At 37.4% G+C, this 13,399-nt stretch overlaps 1 protein-coding gene and 1 non-coding gene across 3 annotated transcripts in view; one reads left to right on the top strand and one right to left on the bottom strand.

Moving 5' to 3' along the window:
* Positions 1–13,399, top strand: part of DNAJB4 (DnaJ heat shock protein family (Hsp40) member B4) — a 44,729-nt gene that overhangs the window by 12,784 nt on the left and 18,546 nt on the right. The gene's annotated exons all lie outside the window — the stretch shown is intronic.
* LOC123928338 lies at positions 5,613–5,718 on the bottom strand. The gene has a single exon (XR_006815669.1). It is a non-coding gene; the product is annotated as a U6 spliceosomal RNA (small nuclear RNA).

The following is a 13,399-nucleotide window of genomic DNA, read 5'->3' as shown; positions in this document are numbered from 1 at the left end:
CTCTGACAAACAAAATCTTAAATAAATAAATAAATAAATAAAAAGGGAACAAAAAATTCTTTAAAAAAATCCTCTGTCTTCCTCATTAGAACATTAAGTATACAAGGCAGGAATTTTTGTTCATACTGTATCCCCAGTACCTAGAAAGGTAGCTTAGCATGTGGAAGGTCATTAAATTGTTTGTAAAGAAATGAATGTCTATTCATCATGATTTCTTGGTTTTAGCTGTGTCAAATTTAGTAATCTTACTTGTTTCTGATCAATTTCTGATCAATTCCTATTTCTCATAACTGCTACGCGAGACCATCACCATTCTTACTAAATGCCCTACTTTAAGTCTCAGCTCTTTAGTAGTGGATGTCCTTTCTAAAAATTTTTTTAAAGAACACTGATAGCATCTATGAAATTTTTTCTTCCTAGTCTGTCCTCTTGGCTTCAAATTTATAAATTGGTCCTTACCTATTTTCTGTTCATCTCAGAGCCCACTTCTCCTTTTGTTCAAATTTTATCTACTTGTACTCTTGTACCAAACACTCCTATCTTCTCTGAACCTTACCTAGCAACCGTTTCTTAAGTACTTTTATATCTCATTTTCCTCTGCATTGTTTTCTTCTTCTGTTGACCATCTTAAAACCTCCTTTATTCCCTCCCTTATATATAGTTCTCTTCTTACCTTCAGATGACTTTCTTGAAATGTTTGAATTTACTATTCCATTTTCATATCCCTCTTGTTCAGTTCACTGGATTCTGGCTTTTGCTTTTCATTGCCTATAATTACATCTACTTCATAGGATTGTTGTGAGAGATTAGATGAGGTTATATGTGTTGAGTAGTGCTTGCACATGGTTAATGGTTTTTTTGAGTGCTTACCATGATTATAACTCTTGAAACCGAAATCATTCTTGTGGGTACCCTTCTAATACCTTTCTTGACTTTCCTGTATCCCTCATGAAATGCTCCTCCTTTTGATTTTGGGACACCAGTGGTATCAGAATGCTTTCACCTTTAAGTAACAGAATCTCTCTAGCTGTAAGTCCAATGGTGGTTCCAGGATTGATTGAGAGATGCAATAACACTACTGAGAACCCAGGCTCTTGCTCTCTTTACCCTCTACCATTCTCACTGTGTCACAGATATTTATCTTGTTGTAAGATAACAAGCATTATGTTTTTATTATCCAAAAGTAGAAAAGCAGTGCTATGGTTTCTCCTGGGTGGGTATTCCTTTATAGGGAGTACAGTCTGCCTTAAGTTCCCCAGAGCATTTCCCTTACATCTCCTTGGCCACACCTACACCAATCACTGGCAAAAGGAAATGTGATTGCTATGATTGATTTAAGCCAACCATGAGTTGGCTCTCACCTTCCTTGAGTTCATTATTTTGGAAGAAATTCGGTATCTGTTAAGCCAGAAAGAAGACAGGGATGGCTATTTGGTTCATAATCAGTAGTGTCTGCCATTCCATTCTTACTTGGTTTCTGATTGTTCATTCTCAGTGTTTTTCATTGTCTCCTCTTGATTGATATGTCCCGTAAGTGCTGGGCAACTAAAGTTCTGTCTTTGATTCTTCCAAAAATTATTCCTTTTTTCCACTTTAAAATACCACCTGTGTTATAATATATTTTTTTAAGATTTTATTTGTTTATTTGACAGAGACAGGGCGAGAGATGGAACAAAAGCAGAGGGAGTGGGAGAGGGAGAAGCATGCTTCCCACCAAGCAGGGAGCGCAATGCAGGGCTTGATCCCAGGACTCTGGGATCGTGATCTGAGCCGAAGGCAGATGCTTAATGACTGAGCCACCCAGGCACCCCTGTGTTATAATATTTTCTAAAGCTTTATTTCAGATAAGACTTTTTTCCGAAGCCCCAATTCAGAATATCCAACTCTCTCCTGGACATCTTCAACCACATTCAAGTCAATTAAATATTGTTTTACTAGGTTTTGGGGAGTCAAATAAACCTTTTTCCTATGTGATCTTACATTATAGTTGGGGGTTAGCCAGAGAAATGAGTTGTTATAACATAGATAGTAATTAGGAATGCAGTCTTAGCAAATGATAAAATTTACCAAGTATATAAGTAACATAGATGGATGGGTGATTAGTGGGGGGGGGGGGGTAGGCATGTTCTGGTGGGTCTCCTTTTCCCCTTCAAATGTACTCTTCCTATATTCTATATTCTATACCATCATTAATAGCCCTGCCACAAGTAGCAAGTAGTACACATTCTACCTTTTTACTACTTAAATTTACTCATTTGTCTTTTTACATCCTACTCATACTTTAGTTCCCTGTAATTTCTCACTTCATTGAATTATGTACTTAGTAAAAGTTAATTGAATATCAATGTATTATAGGGCTTTGTACTAGGGGAAAAAAAGTAGAAAAAAAAACCCCCGAAACTGAAACTCTCAGGGCTGTTAGAACCCCGTGAGTGAGACACAAACACAGAGATGGTTATGTAATTGTGATAAGTGATGGAGTAGAGATATGAGGGGGATATGGGAACTCAAAGTCAAGGGAACCTCATCCAAGCTGGCCCTCAGATTTGCCCAACCAGAGGCTGAGTCTCAGAGTGGTGGTAAGCTCCGGGCAGAGAGGGAAGAGTGGAATACACCCACACCATTTCCGTTATACATACCAAAGAAATATCACTTCAGAGACATTACTTTGGGGGACTGTACTTAATATTACTATTGCTCAAGAAGAGTTTTTTAACTGACCGTCATTAATTTAGAGAATTACCGGTAGTGTATATCATACAGTTGATCCTTCAGGATTCACCAATTCTGTACTTTCATATTTGCCCTCACTAAAATTAGTCTCCCTGAAATCAGTATTTGGGATGCTTTCCCAGTCATTTGCAGACATATACGGAGGAAAAGCAGCAAAAAAATATGAATCTGTGTTCCCAGCTGAGATCCAACAAGGCGGTGCTTTGACTTATTTTAACTCTCATAATAAGCCTTTGTGATCTATTAGTGCATTTTTTGTATTTTTTGTACGTGTATGCATTTTGTTGGTGACTTCACTGTTTAAAGAAATGTTTCAACACCGGGCTGAATTGCTGTCTGGTGTTCCTAGGCACAAGAAGGCTGTGATGTGCCTTACGGAGAGAATCCATGTGTTAGATAAACTCTCAGGCGTGAGTTACAGTGCTACTGGCCATGAGTTCAATGTTAAATTGAATGAGGTGTCTTGAAACAGAAACACATAAAACAAGGTTATGTATTGATGAGTTGACTTAACCCTGCCATTTCCCTTAGGGGCAGTGGTTCAGTATTCGCTAATTCAGCATCCATGACAACTTTATAGAACATAACTATGGCAGATAATGAGAGTCGACTATTTTGTGGGTAAATTTGATTTTGGAAAATAACCCAAAAGAAGTCATTTATGGCCAGGAGGGATGGGTTAGATGAGGATGGTTAAACTGGACAATATAGAGGTTTGATCACTAAAGTCTTTGTCAACCTTTTAAAACATATTCCGCCCTTGTGATAAACAAATAGCTTACTCACCACCCTAAATATTCTAATATATTCCCCTTAGCAGACATGCCTAGGTTGAGAATTAGTGTACAAGTTTTATCTTACCACCAGCCAGGCTGATGTTTTATAGTGAAAACTGTGTTTAATAGTGAAAACGACAGTTTTTAAAAAGTTTACTAGATACAATAAAATTTTATTATGGTGCCTGCTTAGACTTCCCTCTCCCTCTAGTCAAGAATAATTTGTATAAAGCAAGGGTTGGCAAATATTTTTTGGTCAAAGGCCAGACAGTATATTTTTAGGTTTTATGGGCCAAGGTCTCTGAGGCAACCCCTCAGCTCTGCCACTGTATTGCGAAAGTGGCAACAGATACTAGGTCCTATTGTATATATTTGTATTGTAAACTCCTGATACTGTTTTATCCTTCATGGCATGTAACACATAGTGCACAATAACTGTTGAGGCAAACTTCCTGATTTAGCTTAGATAACCAAAAGGCTATATTTTAAAATATTTAAAAGTCAAATGTTAAAAACCATCCATTTAAAATTATTCTTGGGGCACCTGGGGGGCTCAGTCAATTAAGCCACCAGCTCTTGATTTCAGCTCAGGTCATGATCTCAGGGTTCTGGGATTGAGCCCCAAGCCAGGTGTGGGGCTCTCCCATCAGAGGTGAGTCTGCTTGGGTTTCTCTCCCTCTACCCCTCTTCCCACTCCCACTCCCTCTCTCTCTTTCTCTCTCTCAAATAAATAAATCTTTAACAAAAGAATAACATTAAATTATTCTCTTTTTTAAAAGATTTTATTTATTTATTTGACAGAGAAATAGAGTCAGAGCACAAGTAGAGGGAATAGCAGAGGGAGAGGGAGAAGCAGGCTCCCCATAGAGCAGGGAGCCTGAAGCGAGACTCAATCCCAGGACCCCAGGATCGTGAGCTGAACCGAAGGCAGACTCTTAACCAACTGAGCCATCCAGATGCCCACATTAAATTATTCTTGCATCCTATTTTTACTCTTATCTTTAAATGTCCTTCTTTAAGCAATTACGGTAGTTTGGATGTGTTGTATTTGGAATCAGGCAGATTCCAACTGCCTAAGTTTATAGTAGTTGGTGAATACTATAGAACATGTTGGCTTAATACATTTCCTCATACTTAATGTTTGGTAGGTTGTAATAAAGTCTTTGAATCATAGTTAAATCACAGTAGCAGTGGTTTAATTATTATGACTATAGTAATGCAATGTATTATAAAGATAATTGATAGCTTGGGTTAGGTCCTGAGTTAAATGAAAAGAAATCAATTTAGAGTTATAAACATTTGGAGAACTAAACAAACTTGCTAGATAATCAGTTTATTGCAGTTTTGACTAAGATTCTAATAGTTCAGTGAAATAGCAGCCTGTGTTCTGCTTTCCTGCCTCTCCTCTGTGCTAGACATTTTTCCCCTTGTATCACTGGTCTTACTCTGAAGAGCTATTGGCTTCACTGTGGCTACAAACTACTCCCCTTTCTCTAGCCAACCAAGTAAGTTTTCCAGCGGATTCTGATGCCTTCTCTGACTACTTGTGAGAGGAGAAACTTTAGAAAAGAATAAAGTGAAAATCATACAGGTTCCTCATATCCTAGTGTTGCTTCTGCTTACAACACTGTGAAACTTTGTATACTAAGTGAACTTGTATACATGGAGCCATTCCCACTGCTTTAAATGTAAAGTATCATTTCAAAACGATATAGTATCTTTTTTTTTTTTTACTGAGAGAGAGAGAGAAAGCATGTGAGAGAGTGAGAGGGAGAGGGAGAACAGGAGCAGGAGAGGGGCAGAAGGAGAAGCAGGTTCCCCGCTCAGCAGGGAGCCCGACATAGGGCTCTATCCCAGGACCCTGAGATTATGACCTGAGAGGAAGGTTGACGCTTAAACGACTGAGCCACCCAGGTGCCCCACAAAGGTTTTTTCCTTAAAGATAAAAAATAGAATACTATTTTTCAATGTTGCTGAGGTAAAATTGACAAAATTATAAGATATTTAAGTGCACACTGTGATAATTTGATATATGTATGCATTGTGAAAGGATTCCTCCCCTCTAGTTAATTCACATCCATCACCTCACATATTTACCTTTGTTAAGACAGTAAATGCTTCACAAATTTGTGTGTCATCCTTGCACAGGGGCCTTGCTAGTCTTTCAGTGTTATTCCAATTATAGTGTATGTGTTGCTGAAATGAGCACTGGGATACTATTTTATAAGTAAAAATGGAGTTTTCTTTAGAGTGCATCTGTTGAGATTTTATTTCCCATAAATGTACATGTGAGAGATGTGTATGTGTGATACTTAAGTTCTGAAAAATTGGATCATAGGGCTGGTGATTTGTAGAAACCTCTATATCTACACTGTGTAATGCAGTGACCACAAGCCACATGAAAGCTAAAGACCTGAAATGTGGCTACCTGAATTGAGATGTTGTATAAGTGTAAAATTCATACTGGATTCTGAAGACCTAGTGCCAAAAAAAGAGTGTAGAAGATTATTATTATTGATAGGATTTAGAAAGAGGGTCACGGAGAGGGTTTTCAGTTTGGACGGAGAACGCAAATCCCAATGGAAAAGAGCATAAAATGTGTATGATACAGCAAAAAGACAGGTCAGATTATAGCACTGGACTTAGGAAGGCACACATTAGGAAACTCACAAAAAAAGTTATGGTCAGATTGTTGAGGGTTTTGAATGTTATTTTTGTTTTTAAGTTTTAACTTAATAACATTATTATCTTTATAATAGTTACATGTTGTGATGGTAATATCTTGGGTTTATTGGGTTTATTGAGATCATGACCTGAGCCCAAGTCAAGAGTGAGCCACCCAGATGCCCTGTTTGTTTATCTTAAAAGTTTATTTTTTTAAAGTAATCTCTATACCCAACGTGGGGCTCAAACTCAAAACCCCTACATCAAGAGTTGCATGCTCCACAACTGAGCCAGCCAGGTGCCCCTGTACTTTTAAACTTTGTTGTAAATCTTTTCTTTTGTAAAGGCCATTAAATCAATAAAACTAAATGTGTATCTTTTATTATAGTGCTTTCTGCAGGAAAAGTGTTATAAAATCAAGCAATGACACAGCATTAAAACTTGAAAATTTGGGGAGTTACCAATATAGCTATAGTAATAAAGTGCTGGGAAATTCCAATGGTACAGACAATAGTGAAGGAGAATTATGACTAATAAAAAGTCTTGTCAAATACTTGGGACATCTGGGTGGCTCATTCGGTTAAGTGTCTGCATTCAGCTCTGGTCATGATCTCAGGGTCCTGGGATGGAGTTCTGCATTGGGCTCCCTGCTCAGTGGGGAGTCTGCTTCTTCCTCTGCCTGCTGCTCTCCCTGCTTGTGCGCTCTCTCTCTCTGACAAATAAATAAAATCTAGAAGGGAGGGAGGGAGGGCAGGCAAATACCTTTAAAAAGGAAGTTTGTTTTTGGGGCGCCTGGCTGGCTTACTCAGAGCATGCCATTCTTGATCTTGGGGTTGTGAGTTCGAGCCCCACGTTGGGCATAGAGTTTACATAAAAAAATAAATGAAGTTTTTTCAAAGACCTAATGAATTAGCCCTTTTGAAGAACATGAAGGAGCAGTCATTGTTAAAACAATGATATTTAAAACTCCCAAAAATCTGACCATAACTTTTTTTGTGAGTTTCCTAATGTGAGCCTTCCTAAATCCTATCCTGTAATCTGACCAGTCTTTTTGCAGTATCACATACATTTTATGATCTTTTTCATTGGGCTTTGTGTTCTGGGTCCAAACTGAAAACCCTCCCCGTGCTCCTCGTTCTTTCTAAATCCTATCAATCTTTCAAGATTCTGCTTATATTTTTATTTTATAAAACTTCCCCATACTACTTTCTTTCTAAATCCTATCAATCTTTCAAGACCCTGCTTATATTTTTCTTTTATAAAACTTCCCCATACTAGCCCAAGATGAGCATATAATTATCATTTGTATATATTTTATTTCTGTGAAACCCTTTCACATATTTTCTCATTTTTTATGTCAGTAAATGAGATAGGTGTTGTTATCTATTTCATAGAATAAAGGAACTGAATCTCAGAGAAATAGTCATTTTTCCATTTTTCCAGAACTTCATATAGATACTAAATAGTGAAGCTAAGAATATTGGAACCAATTCCTCTCATTCCAAGTTTCCTGATCTTTTCTCTGTAGCTTAATATAGTCCCTTAAGTCCTGTAACAGTTACATAACACACTTATTCAAAGCTATTAATTGTTTACCCTATTTGTACCAAACTGTTTAACTTGATTGTTAGCTATAGGCTTGAAGGAATATATACAGATTGTCCATGGGGAGGGGGAATAAATGGAAAAGGTGAAGAGAACTGAATATGTTTCTTGATAATAGAATCAAAGAGGTCATTAAGAGCTCTTTACCAGTCTGCTTGCTTTTCTGAAAGCATTATACTTTTTAAAAACTGTGATACCTAGCCTTGCTCCTTTTCCTCTACCTACCTGAAGGCGAAATTTTTAGTATAATTCTTAAATCAGAGCTAAACAGTGAGGTCTTCCCTGACTATCCTGGATGAAGTGGCCCCTCTCCATCAATCCGTGCCTTAGAAACGTTTAAAATTTTTCTTCAAACTACTAAACTACTAAAATTCAAACTACTAAAATTCTATCATTTCTTTATTAACTCGTTTCTTGGTTGTCTTCTCCCACTAGAATGTGAGTTGAATGAAAGGAAGGATGTTGTGTATCTCGTTTTTAGTACATAGTAAGCACTCAGTAAATATTTGCTGAATGAGACACTTTATTCATGGAAAATGTTCACTATGATAATATCCACTTTAAAAACAAGTTTTATAGTACTCATCAAATTCTATACAATATCTACTCAAATGTTATTGACTGTTTAATTCCAAATACGAGTCCAAATTACTGTAATTGCCCAAAGAAGGACATTTTATAGTTAAGAAAAAAATGGGATTTTTAGAACATTTAAATAGGGTTAATGTCTTAAAGTCTTGCCTTAAGTTTACTTATTCTGTCTTATAACCCAGATAGAGTGAGAAATAAATCTCTAATATTTTTCTATTTTTTTTTCCTCCTAAAGATAAATTTGCATTTGAAATGATGACAAAATTTTTACATATTGTAACTTATGGTCAAAGTCTAAGGTCTTTCTACAAGAATGATAATTTAGGGGCACCTGGGTGGCTCAGTTGGTTAAATGTCTGCCTTCGGCTCAGGTCATGATCCCGGGATCCTGGGATCAAGCCCCACATCAGGCTCCCTGCTTGGTTGGGAGCCTGCTTCTTCTCCCTCTGTCTGCCACTCCCCCTCTTTTGCTATCTCTCTCTGTGTGAAGTAAATAAATAAAAATTCTTAAAAAAAAAAAAAAAGAATGAAAATTTAACATCTGAGTTCCAAACTTACAACAGAAACTGCAGCAACAGGAACTAAGACTAGAAAGATCTGACTGACTCTAAAATCAAAGATACCTATTTTAAGGGGCATCTCCCAGGCTCAGTCAGTAGAGCATGTGACTCGATCTCCAGGTTGTGAGTTCAAGCTCCTCACTGAGTGTAGTGATTACTTAAAAAACAAAACAAGACAAAAAACTATATTTTAAAAATACAAACATTGGGGTCGCCTTTGTGGGTGGCTCAGTGGGTTAAAGCCTCTGCCTTCGGCTCAGGTCATGATCCCAGGGTTCTGGGATCGAGCCCCGCATCCGGCTCTCTGCTCAGCAGGGAGCCTGCTTCCCTCTCTCTCTCTGCCTGCCTCTCTGCCTACTTGTGATCCCTGTCTGTCAAATAAATAAATAAAATCTTTTAAAAAAATAAAGAAATACAAACATTGTACTTTTTTTCCAAGTATTTTTAAATTTTTAAGTGGACTTTATTCTTTTAGAGCAGTTTTAGGTTCACAGCAAAATTTAGTGGAAGATACAGAGGTTTCCCATAAACCTCCACACCTGCACAATCCACCCCACCTCATTATCAATGTCTCTCACTAAATGGAACATTTATGTACAACTAATGAACTTATATTGATACATCCTTATCATCCTGAGTCTATAATTTACATTAGGATTTACTTCCGGTGTTGTGCATTCTATGAGTTTGGACATGTGCCCACATTTTGGTATCATACAGAGTAGTTTCACTGCCCTTAAAAAAAAAAAATTCCTCCATACTCTATTTATACTTACCTTCCCACTAAACCCTGACAACCACTGATTTTTTTTTTTACTGTCACAAAGTTTAAAAAAAAAGAAAAAGGATAGTTTTACCTTTTCCAGAATGTCATATAGTATATAATCTTTTCAGACTGGTTTCTTTCACTTAGTAATATACATTTAGGGTTCCTCCAATATCTTTCCGTGGTTTGCTAGCTCATTTCTTTTTAGTACTGAATAATATTCCCTTGTCTGAATGACTGTACTTTATCACATTCACCTATAGAGGACATCTTGGTTGCTTCCAAGCTTCCAAGTTTGGGCAATTATGAATGAGGCTGCTGTACACATCCATGTACAGGGTTTTGTGTAGACCTACGGTTTCAATTCCTTTGAGTAAATACCAAGAAACATGACTGTGGGATCGTATGATAAGTGTATGTTTACTTTTCTAAGACACCACCAAATTATCTTCCAAAGTGTACCATTTTGCACACCCAGCAACAATGAATGGTTGCTTTATATTCCTATTGCTCTACATCTTTTTTTAAGATTTTATTTATTTATTTGACAGAGATCACAAGTAGGCAGAGAGGCAGGCGCAGAGAGAGGAAGGGAAGCAGGTTCCCTGCTGAGCAGAGAGCCCAATGCGGGGCTCGATCCCAGGACCCTGGGATCATGACCTGAGCCGAAGGCAGAGGCTTTAACCCACTGAGCCACCCAGGCGCCCCTTGCTCTACATCTTTGCAAGCAAGTGGTGTTGCCAGTGTTCTGGATTTTGGCCGTTCTCATAGCTGTGTCGTGGTATCTTTGTTTTTATTTGGATTTCACTGATGACATTTGATATGGAACATCTTTTCATATGCTTATTTGCCATCTGTGTATCTTCTTTGGAGAGGTTTCTGTTAGGTCCTTGGCCCATTTTTTAATTGGGTTGTTTGTTTTCTTGTTGAGTTTTAAGAGTTCTTTATATATTTTGTTTTGTTTTGATTTTCAATTTTTAAAATTTAAGTTCAATTAATTAACATATAATGTATTATTAGTTTCAGATGTACAGGCCTATGATTCATCTGTATAATACCCAGTGCTCATTACATCACATGCCATCCTTAATGTCCCTCACCTAATTACTCCATCCCCCCACCCCTCTCTCCTCCAGCAACCCTCAGTTTGTTTCCTAAGATTAAGAGTCTCTTATGGTTTGTCTCCCTCTCTGATTTCGTCTTGTTTCATTTTTCCCTCCCTTCCCCTATGATCCTCTTGTTTCTCAAATTTCTCCTATCAATGAGATCATATGGTAATTGTCTTTCTCTGATTGATTTATTTTGCTTAGCATAATACCCTCCTAGTTCTATCCATGTCATTGCAAATGGCAAGATTTCTTTTTTTTTTTTAAAGATTTATTTATTTATTTGACAGATCACAAGCAGGCAGAGAGGCAGGCAGAGAGAGAGAGGAGGAAGCAGGCTCCCTGTTGAGCAGAGAACCCGATGCGGGACTCATCCCAGGACCCTGGGATCATGACCTGAGCCGAAGGCAGAGGCTTTAACCCACTGAGCCACCCAGGCGCCTGCAAGATTTCATTTTTTGATGGCTGCATAATATTCCCGTGTGTGTGTGTGTGTATCTACACACACCACATCTTCTTTATCCATTCATCTGTCGATGGACATCTAGAGTATTTCCATAGTTTGGCTATAGCAGACGTTGCTGCTTTAAACATTGGAGGTACACGTGCCCCTTCGGATCACTACATTTGTATCTTTGGGGTAAATACCCAGTAGTGCAATTGTTGGGTCATAGGGTGGCTCTATTTCCAACTTTTTGAGGAACCTCCATACTGTTTTCCAGAGTGGCTGCACCGGCTTGCATTCCCACCAACAGTGTAGGAGGGTTCCCCTTTCCCTGCATCCTCGCCAACATCTGTCATTTCCTGACTTGTTAATTTTAGCCATTCTGATTGGTGTAAGGTGGTATCTCAATGTAGTTTTGATTTATATTTCCTTGATGCCAAGTGATGTTGAGCATTTTTTCATGTGTTGGCCATTTGTATGTCTTCTTTGGAGAAATGTTTGTTCATGGCTTCTGCCCATTTCTTGATTGGATTATTTGTTTTTTGAGTGTTGAGTTTGATAAGTTCTTTATAGATTTTGGATACTAGCCTTTTATCTGATAAGACATTTGCAAATATCTTCTCCCATTTTGTCACAAGGTAAACAAGGTTCTTTATATATTTTGGGTAATAATCCTTTATCAGATATGTCTTTTTTTTTTTCTCCCAAGATTTTACTTAAATTCAGGTTGGTTAACATATATTGCAGTATCGGTTTCAGGAGTGGAATTTAGTGATTCATCATTTACGTATAAAACCCAGTGATCATCTCAACAAGTGATTTCCTTAATGCCCATCACCCATTTAGCCCATCCCCCTACCCACCTCCCTTCTAGCAACACTCAATTTGTTCTCTATAGTTGAGTCTCTTGTTTGCCTCCCTTTCTGTTTTTATCTTATTTCATTTTTCCTTCCCTTCCCCTATGTTAATCTGTTTTGTTTCTTAAATTCCCATATGAGTGAAATAATATGGTATTTGCCTTTCTCTGATTGACTTATTTCGCTTATCATAACACCCTCCAGTTCCATCCACATCTTTGCAAATTCAGATGTCTTTTGAAATATTTTCGCCCAATCTGTGGCTTGTTTTCTCATTTTCTCAACAATGTCCTTCTCAGCAGAAAATTATAATTTTAATTCAGTCCAGCTTATCAGTATTCTCTTTCATGAACTGTTCATTTGGTAATATATAAAAATCATTGCCAAATCCAAAGTCACCTAGATTTTTTCATGTGTTCTAGGAGTTTTATAGTTTTGCATTTCACACTCAGGTCTGTGACCCATTTTGAGTTAATTCTTATGAAAGGTTTAAGATCTGTGTCTAGATTGATTCCTTTGCAAATGGATATCCAGTTTTTACAGCACTATTTGTTGAAGACTTTTTTCTCCATAGTATTGCCTTTGCTCTTTTGTCAAAGATCAGTTGACTGTATTTATATGTGTCTATTACTGGGTTCTCTATTCTGTTCTGCTGGACTATTTGCCTGTTCTTTCATCAATACCACACGGTCTTAATTACTGTGTTTGAAATAGTGTATTTGAGATTTGCATTTGAAATACAATGAATGCTACCTATGTGAAAGTTTAATGATTTTAAATATTAACAGAGTTAGGATGAGTAAGTAGCAAATATTAACTGGGGTATTTGGAAAGAGCCATTTATTCTTAGTTTGACAGCTGTTGTGTGTGGATGTATATGCTTGTAAATAAGGACATTTTATTATACCTATGGTATGGTAATTTTTTGTCTAGAAAAAAGTTCTAGTTCATATGATGAGATGAGATCATTGTCATCACAGTAGTAGCTAACACTTTCATAGTCCTCATTATGTGCCAGTCACATTTAAGTGTTTTATACATTTATCTCATTTAATCCTCACAACAGCCCCTTGAAGTAGATATTATTGCTAATCCTACTTGACAGATGAGGAAAGTGAGGAACAGGAAAATACAAGGCCACACAGCTAGTAAGTGGTGTTGTCAGGACTCTAACCCAAGCAGTCTGACTCCAAAATCTGTTTTTAACCACTATACTATCAATATTCCCTGGTGTTGCCCTAGCAAATTTTATAACAACTATTCAGCTATCTAAAGCACTTGTGAGAACAATGTGTA

Source organism: Meles meles, chromosome 1, assembly GCF_922984935.1.
Source record: "Meles meles chromosome 1, mMelMel3.1 paternal haplotype, whole genome shotgun sequence".
Lineage (NCBI taxonomy): Eukaryota > Metazoa > Chordata > Mammalia > Carnivora > Mustelidae > Meles > Meles meles.
This window is presented reverse-complemented; position numbering and strand designations above follow the sequence as displayed.